The sequence below is a fragment of the Portunus trituberculatus genome, chromosome 44, assembly GCF_017591435.1.
Source record: "Portunus trituberculatus isolate SZX2019 chromosome 44, ASM1759143v1, whole genome shotgun sequence".
NCBI classification, from domain to species: domain Eukaryota; kingdom Metazoa; phylum Arthropoda; class Malacostraca; order Decapoda; family Portunidae; genus Portunus; species Portunus trituberculatus.
This window is the reverse complement of record NC_059298.1, coordinates 8,396,369-8,403,868: the sequence shown is the minus strand read 5'-3', so window position 1 is coordinate 8,403,868 and position 7,500 is coordinate 8,396,369. Positions and strand designations below refer to the sequence as shown.

At 40.1% G+C, this 7,500-nt stretch overlaps 1 protein-coding gene across 2 annotated transcripts in view; it reads right to left on the bottom strand.

Annotated features, from left to right (window-relative positions):
• Window positions 1-7,500, bottom strand: part of LOC123519008 (A disintegrin and metalloproteinase with thrombospondin motifs adt-2-like) — a 321,375-nt gene that overhangs the window by 141,083 nt on the left and 172,792 nt on the right. For both annotated transcript variants that reach the window (XM_045280124.1, XM_045280125.1), the window contains exon 5: window positions 1-64. This exon is cut by the window's left edge and continues 6 nt beyond it. The gene's annotated coding sequence lies outside the window, so the exon portion shown is untranslated. The remainder of the gene's footprint in view (window positions 65-7,500) is intronic.

Here is a 7,500-nt window from a genome sequence, read left to right as displayed (position 1 = left end):
TTCTGTTTTCATGGTTCTCCTCTTCCCTCATCAGCGTTCTGCCTTCCGCACATCACGAAACGAACTGAAAAAAAAAAAAAAAAAGATAGACAAAATGAATAAGATAAAAAAAAAAAAACAAAGTACAGCAAATAAGTACTTTCCCTCCCATGACATCCTCACATTGCTTGATTAACATGAACAAAATTAAAAACGCGACGAACAGCAACGAGAGTCCCTAAAAAAAATAACAGGTCTACCCTCTAATACACCGTTCTTGGCCTTAGAACTCCCTTAATAGAAAACGACAACTTGAATGGGTAACTATTTCAGTCACCGGCGCTATACAGACTCGCCAAACATGTAGGACTGCGAAGGAAGAAAGGGGGAGAAATATAAATAAAAACAGCAACAAACTTTAAGCCCCTCTGGAGGCTACTTGGGGTGAGGGAAGCTGCACGAGAGCCAGTCAACATTGCTGTGTTAATAAGACAATTTTGGCACTGTTTTGACAACAAAATAACTGCACTGCTTTTGATAGAGTTAATACTAAATGAAGAGGTACATAACAGATAAACAACTGCGAATTTTTGTCCGTTTATCTGTCTGTCTGTCGGTTTGTCCATGTGGTTTCTCTCTCTCTCTCTCTCTCTCTCTCTCTCTCTCTCTCTCTCTAAGCCCAACTTTCATTCCCTTCCTGCCGGTATTCATTGTTTTCCTTCCCTCATAATGAGTACTCCTCCTCTTCCTCTACAAAGAAGGGGAGGAGGAGGAGGAGGAGGAGGAGGAGGAGGAGGAGGAGGAGGAGGAGGAGGAGGAGGAGGAGGAAGGAAAGGTGTATGGAGGAAGGGGAAGAGGTACTGAAACAACACTCCCTTCCTTTACTTCCCTTTTCTCCTCCTCTTCCTCCCTCTTACGCCCACGCCGCCCTCCACATGATACGCCTACGAGGAGGAGGAGGAGGAGGAGGAGGAGGAGGAGGAGGAGGAGGAGGAGGAGGAGGAGGAGGAAGGGCCACAAGTGCACCAAATAATAGCCTCACACAGTCATTAATCTTTGACTCCCATGACCTGAGGAGAAGGAGGAGGAGGAGGAGAAGGAGGAGAAGGAGGAGAAGAAGGAGGAGGAGGAGGAGGAGGAGGAGCAATATATGGTAGGGTATGGACATGTGGATAGGTGGTAGTGGAGGTGGGGAGGAGAAATATATGGTAGTGATATATATAGTGTTGGAGATGGGTGACAGGGAGGAGGTCTGGGAGGAGGAGGTGGAGGAAGAGGAGGTGGAGATGAGGCATGGGTCACGGCGAGGAGTGGAGGTAAGGTGGACTCCGTGGTGGGCCTTCGTGGGAGAACAGGGGTATAGAGATTTCAAAGAGGATGCCGTCTTGCTCCACATCCCCCTCCTCCCTCTCTCCCCTTCCCTCCTCCACATGCTCCTTTAACCTCCATTCTTTCTCCACCCTTCTCCTTAAGCTGTTTGTCTCATTCAGTATTTACTTTTCGACTGGTCCTTTTTTATCTATTCTTTTTTCTTGATTTTCCTTTTCTTTTATATTCTCTAATACACTTTTACCTTTTTTTACTATTCTGGATTTACTGTGTACGTCCTTAAGTGATTACAGTGCTACCCTTACCTTGACATTTTTCTTTCTTTCTATTCTACCTTACTAATCTTTATCTACTAATTCTTTCTATTCTTCCTTCTATCTACTGCTATTTTCATCCCTTGTACTTGTGTCTGCCCTGGTTCGTGTACGTGTGTCTGTCCTGCTTCATCTACTACGTGAAGTTTTCCTCCTCAATGGTCTGGTGTGTTAAGTCCGATGATGATGGCAATAAGCACTGTGTGTTATGGTGAGGACCCGCTACTGTGTCCCTATCCTTTCTATTTTTCTGATACTTTATTGCTAGTGTATGTACGTGTGTCTGTTCTGGTTCTGTATTAAGCTTTTCCTCTTCCACGCTCTGTTATGTAAAGTGTACCGTGTCTGTTGTTGTGTATCGCGCTCTGCAGCCACTCACACAGCAGCCACTCGGCCACTCAGCCAGACAGCCAGCCAAGCCAAGCCAAGCCAGCTGCCGGGCGCCGCTACGTAGTACTTTTCCAGGTCAGGCGGGCGTGGCAGCGTTGCGAGGTAGCGGCCAGGCATCTCAATGGTATCGTTTCTATCACGTAGCACCACCTGTTCTCTCTCTCTCTCTCTCTCTCTCTCTCTCTCTCTCTCTCTCTCTCTCTCTCTCTCTCTCTCTCTCTCTCTCTCTCTCTCTCTCTCTCTCTCTCTCTCTCTCTCTCTCTCTCTCTCTCTCTCTCTCTCTCTCTCTCTCCCCCCCAAGGTGTCTGAGGGCCTGGCGGTGTGTGTGTTAGTGGAGAGAATAAATCAGAGCGTGTAGAGTTTTCAGTCACTCTTAGTTCGTGTTTGTTTAACATCTGAAGAAGCACCTTACCTCCCACACTTCTATTTTCTTTCTTTTTTTCCTTCTCCTCCTCCTCCTCCTCCTCCTCCTCCTCCTCCTCCTCCTCCTCCTCCTCCTTGTCCTAATAGTAGTTACCTCCGCTCCCTTTTCTTCCCTTCCTCTTTCTCGTCTTCCTCCTCCAGGCATTACCGTTCCCACTTCCACTACGGTAAACTCCTCCTCCTCCTCCTCCTCCTCCTCCTCCTTTTCTTCTTCTCTTCTTATTCTTCCTTTTCTTTCTACAATATGTATTACTTTTTTTTTTTACTCTTTATTCTTCTTCCTTGTCTGAGTACATATCGTAACTTCTTTTCTTTTTACTTCCCTATGATCCTTCCATCTCTCTCTCTCTCTCTCTCTCTCTCTCTCTCTCTCTCTCTCTCTCTCTCTCTCTCTCTCTCTCTCTTTACTCTCTCGTCTCACTACTCTACTACTACTACTACTACTACTACTACTACTACTACTACTACTACTACTACTACTACTACTACTACTACTACTACTACTACTACTACTACTACTACTACTACTACTACTACTGCTACTACTCCTACTACCACTACCACTACTACTACAACAACTATTCTCTATTCCTCTTGCAACAATCACATTTTTTCCTCCTCCTGCTCCTCTCTTCAGCTACTCATACTTTCACATTTTCAGTCTCATTTCTCATTCTCCTCCTCTTACTTCTTTTCTTCCTGCCTAGACTAGCAGAACATAATAACAACTGGAGGAGAAAGAGAGAAATTAAAACAAGAGGGAGAGGAAGAGGAGGAGGCTTAGGAGCGGGAGATGTGGTCATAATGGAGAAGGGAGTAGAAGAGGAGAAGAACAGCAAGAATAGCAAGAGAAGGAAGAACAAGGAAGAAAGAAAGGAACAGTAAAAAGACGACGCAGAAGAAAAAGAAAAAATGAAGTAGTAGAAGCAGAAGAAGAACAGTAACAGGAGCAATAGTCGTGATGTGGAGGGGAAAAAACGAAATACCTTCACCCAACAAGAAGCGTTCAAGATCCATTACTTAGCCGCCTCTTTGCTTACACTCGTGACGTCATTGCTTCACCTCATGGTTCCTCTCTCTCTCTCTCTCTCTCTCTCTCTTCCTCAATCACCACCTCACCCTCTGCTATACACACGAGGAGCCATAGACAAAACTAACGATAGGTATGCGAGGTATGAGTAGTTGTTAGGGAGGGCTTGAAGTTTTCAGAGCAGGTACTAACTTTGCCAGAAACGATGCTGGTGAAAGGCATAACATTATAAGTGATATAAGATAATAAAGGAAGTTTTAGCCTTAATTCAGTGTTAATGAAAGGCAGAAGAGAAATGAGTAGTACGTATATAAAAGGTTATAGAGGGTAATGAGTAAAATCTAATCAGAAGAGGTATTAACTTTAATAAAAACGATGCTAATGAAAGGTGTATGATGATATAAATACTGTAAGAAAAATATATGAAGTTTTAACCTCTATTAAGTGCTAATGGGAGGCAAGAGAAACATAAGCACGTGTATACAAAGTCAAAGGTGATGATAACTTCCAGACATGGAAGGTTGAAAGAAAAAACGTACATTCCTTGAAAGATTAGGAAGAAAAATAAGTACACATATTTATAGCAAAAGAAGAAAATAAGGAAGCACATTTACAGACTAGTAAGGAAATAAGCATATGATTTTAAAGCCTAAGGAGAGACTGTGTATGTTCAAAGGCTGAGATCAGACAGACATGAATATTGGTAATTTGTGTTTAATTTTGATAGATAAGTATACACAGGTATGTTTAATTAATAAACATATCAGCACGTAAGTCCCTATTGACTTATGGCAGTTTCCGTAGGGTAATTATAGTCAATCTTTCAAAATAATACTCTGAATTTCCACCAGACAACTGTTTATCATTCTCAGAAGGAAGCTATAGCAGTTAACAGGAAAAGTCTTAATTTGTGGTAGTTAGAGACAGTTAATATATGTAAGTGGATCTAAATATAATGAAAGGACTGGGGAAAATGTAACTCATTTGTTTTTGATGTGTGAAGAGATTTGTGTGTTTACATTTTGCTTTTTACTTCTCTTGTCAATTATGTCTCATTACAAGAATGTATCGGAGATTAGTGGGGAGTAAATATGAGATAAAACGTTGCTTAATAATACCTTAAGAAATACACGTCCTGGTTCATACTTTGTGAGGGAAAATTGACGTCCTTTCTTCATTACTTCGTAAAGGAAGTAAGCAAACTTTATCTATTCTCTGGATTTTTTCCATTCACTATTTGTATTTGAAGGCACAACACCACACAGTATTTTAATTACGAACAATTTAAAAGATACAAAAATGATCATTACTGTAACATTCTTTTAACAAAAAAAAAAAAAAAAAAAAAACACTCATCTAATATATATATATATATATATATATATATATATATATATATATATATATATATATATATATATATATATATATATATATATATATATACACACACACACACACACACACACACACACACACACACACACACACACACACACACACACATTCCAGTGCAATATTGATGTTTACATAACAAAAATATATATTAGACATTTGTCAAAAGAACCAACGCCAACTTTAAAACATTTAAAAAAAATACAAAAGTCCACTAATAAGCATCTATACTTATATGAAGAAAAGTTCGATTTGCAAGGAAACCAAAACAAGCCTTAAAAGACTGGCCAAAAAGATAAAACCTCAGTGAAGCATCGATATTCATAAAAAAAAAAAAATCACCTAAAAGCAGAGTAACTTTTAAAACACCAAAAGTGCAGTGCATGATCGCTCTTTCTATATAAGACCACAACCAAAAATCAGAAGCACTTCCTAGATAAACTGAGTATATATATTAGGTAGCTTTTTTTCTTGTCCGTTCTAGATAGCATGAAAATAACGTTAAGACTCAGACTACTGTAAAACTGTGGCGAATTTCTGAGCAGCAGCAGTACCAACAACGACAGCAGCGGGAGAAGGGAGAGGCGCGGTGGTCTATATATAGCATTAAACAAAACTACAAGAATTTCCTACATAAGTAAAGAAGTACTAGAAAACCTTATTCCTGCCACATTCAAGAGAGCACAGGGTTACATTTCATGATTCAGAGAACTGTAAAACTTCAATAAATATCTAAACACTGGTTTCTAAAAAAGGCAGTGCTTTCTAGATAATCAGATATATACTAGGTGCATTTTTCCTCAGCCCGTTCTCCTCATTGCCAGATAACGGTAAGTGTTAGATCTCCGTAAAATTGTAACAGATTCCTGAGTGTTGGCTGTCCACAATCAGCAGTGCTTTCTTCATAATTAGATACATATAAGACAACTCCCCCTACTCATTCGATAGCGTAAAATAACGTAAATTAAAATGATGACCTAAAAATATAAATTCCTGAACGGTGGCTGTCCAAAAAAACGGTACTATAATAGTGATTAAGGATATAATAAACAACATTTTCCTCGTCCCGTTCTAGATTAATGTTAAGTTTAATATATATCTAAAATCTGTCAAAAAATCCCTCAGGGCTTTATTTATTTTTCTACAACGGCAGTTTCCTACATAATTAACCCTTCAGTACCATGAAGCATTTCCATATTGATTCTGGTTATTATTTGGTGATTTTATACAGCTTCAGAAACTTATGTCGGGATTAAAATAGTCAAGAACTGTGGGCATTTATCTTCTTACCTCCATAAATCCTAACTAATGTTAATAAAATCGTTTAATCCAACCAAAAATTCATGATAAAAATGAGTTCCAGTACTGAATGGATTAAGTACATATCAGATAGCTTTGTTTCCTGACTTACGCAATAACGTTAAATCTAATACCAAAAGTAAGAAACTCCTGACGCGTATCTGTCTAAAAACGTCAGTAAACAAAATGTGGGGTGTTTTCTAGATAATTAAATATATACTAAACATCTTATTTTTCACTTAACCATTTTAGACAGCACAAAATGAAGATAAAACTCAAGACTGCTCTAACATCATAACAAATTCCTGAGCAGTAACTGTCCAAAAATGGGAGTGCTTTCTAGATAATCAAATATGTGGTAGATAGCTATTTTTTCCTCGGACCATTCTAAAGAGCACAAACATAACGTTAACACTTCTACAACTTTAGATAGTAACAAATTCATCAGTACCATCTGTCCCAAAATGATAGTTCTTTCTATATAATCAAATATATGCCAGACAACTATTTTTTTCCTCTTACCTATTCTAAAAAGCACAAAAATAACGTTAAAACTCAAGACTGCTGTAAAACTGTAACAAATACCTGAGAGACAATAGCGAGAGGAGGAAGAGGAGGAGGAAGACAAGGAGGAGTAGGAAGAGGAACAATGAGGAGCGGCGGTGGTCTATATACGGGCGGAGGAAGAAGACTGTTCGATCCTTGCATTTATATGAGCGATAAGTGACTTTTTTCCTGTGTATTTACAACCCTTAATTCTCATTCGCGGCGATGCACCCTCACGGCGGGATGGGAGAGCGGGACGGCTGCCTCAGGTGAGCTCGTAACTCTTCCGTAATTACAGACAGGTAAGCGTGTGTTACCGGCGAACGTGTGCACTGCTAGACTGGCTGGTTGGTTGGTTCGTTGGCTCTCTCTCTCTCTCTCTCTCTCTCTCTCTCTCTCTCTCTGAACATGCAAGATGTGTGAGTGCGTGTGTTTATCGCATGTTTGTTTATGTGTACCTTCTTGAAGTACAAGTTCATGTGAGTGTGTGTGTATGTGTGTGTGTGTGTGTGTGTGTGTGTGTGTGTGTGTGTGTTTCTGCCTATCTCTTTTTCCTCCTCCTCATATCAGCACACACACACACACACACACACACACACACACACACACACACACACACACACACACACACACACACACACAAGAGAAAGCTACACACGCTCGCACACAAGGAAGAGGACATCCTGTTTGTATCCTCTAAATAGCTGTTTTCAACCTCCTACGGTAACCTTCCTCTTCCTCTTCCTCCTTCTCCTCCTCTTCCTCCTCCTTTGTCTCTCTTATCTGTAGCCAGTT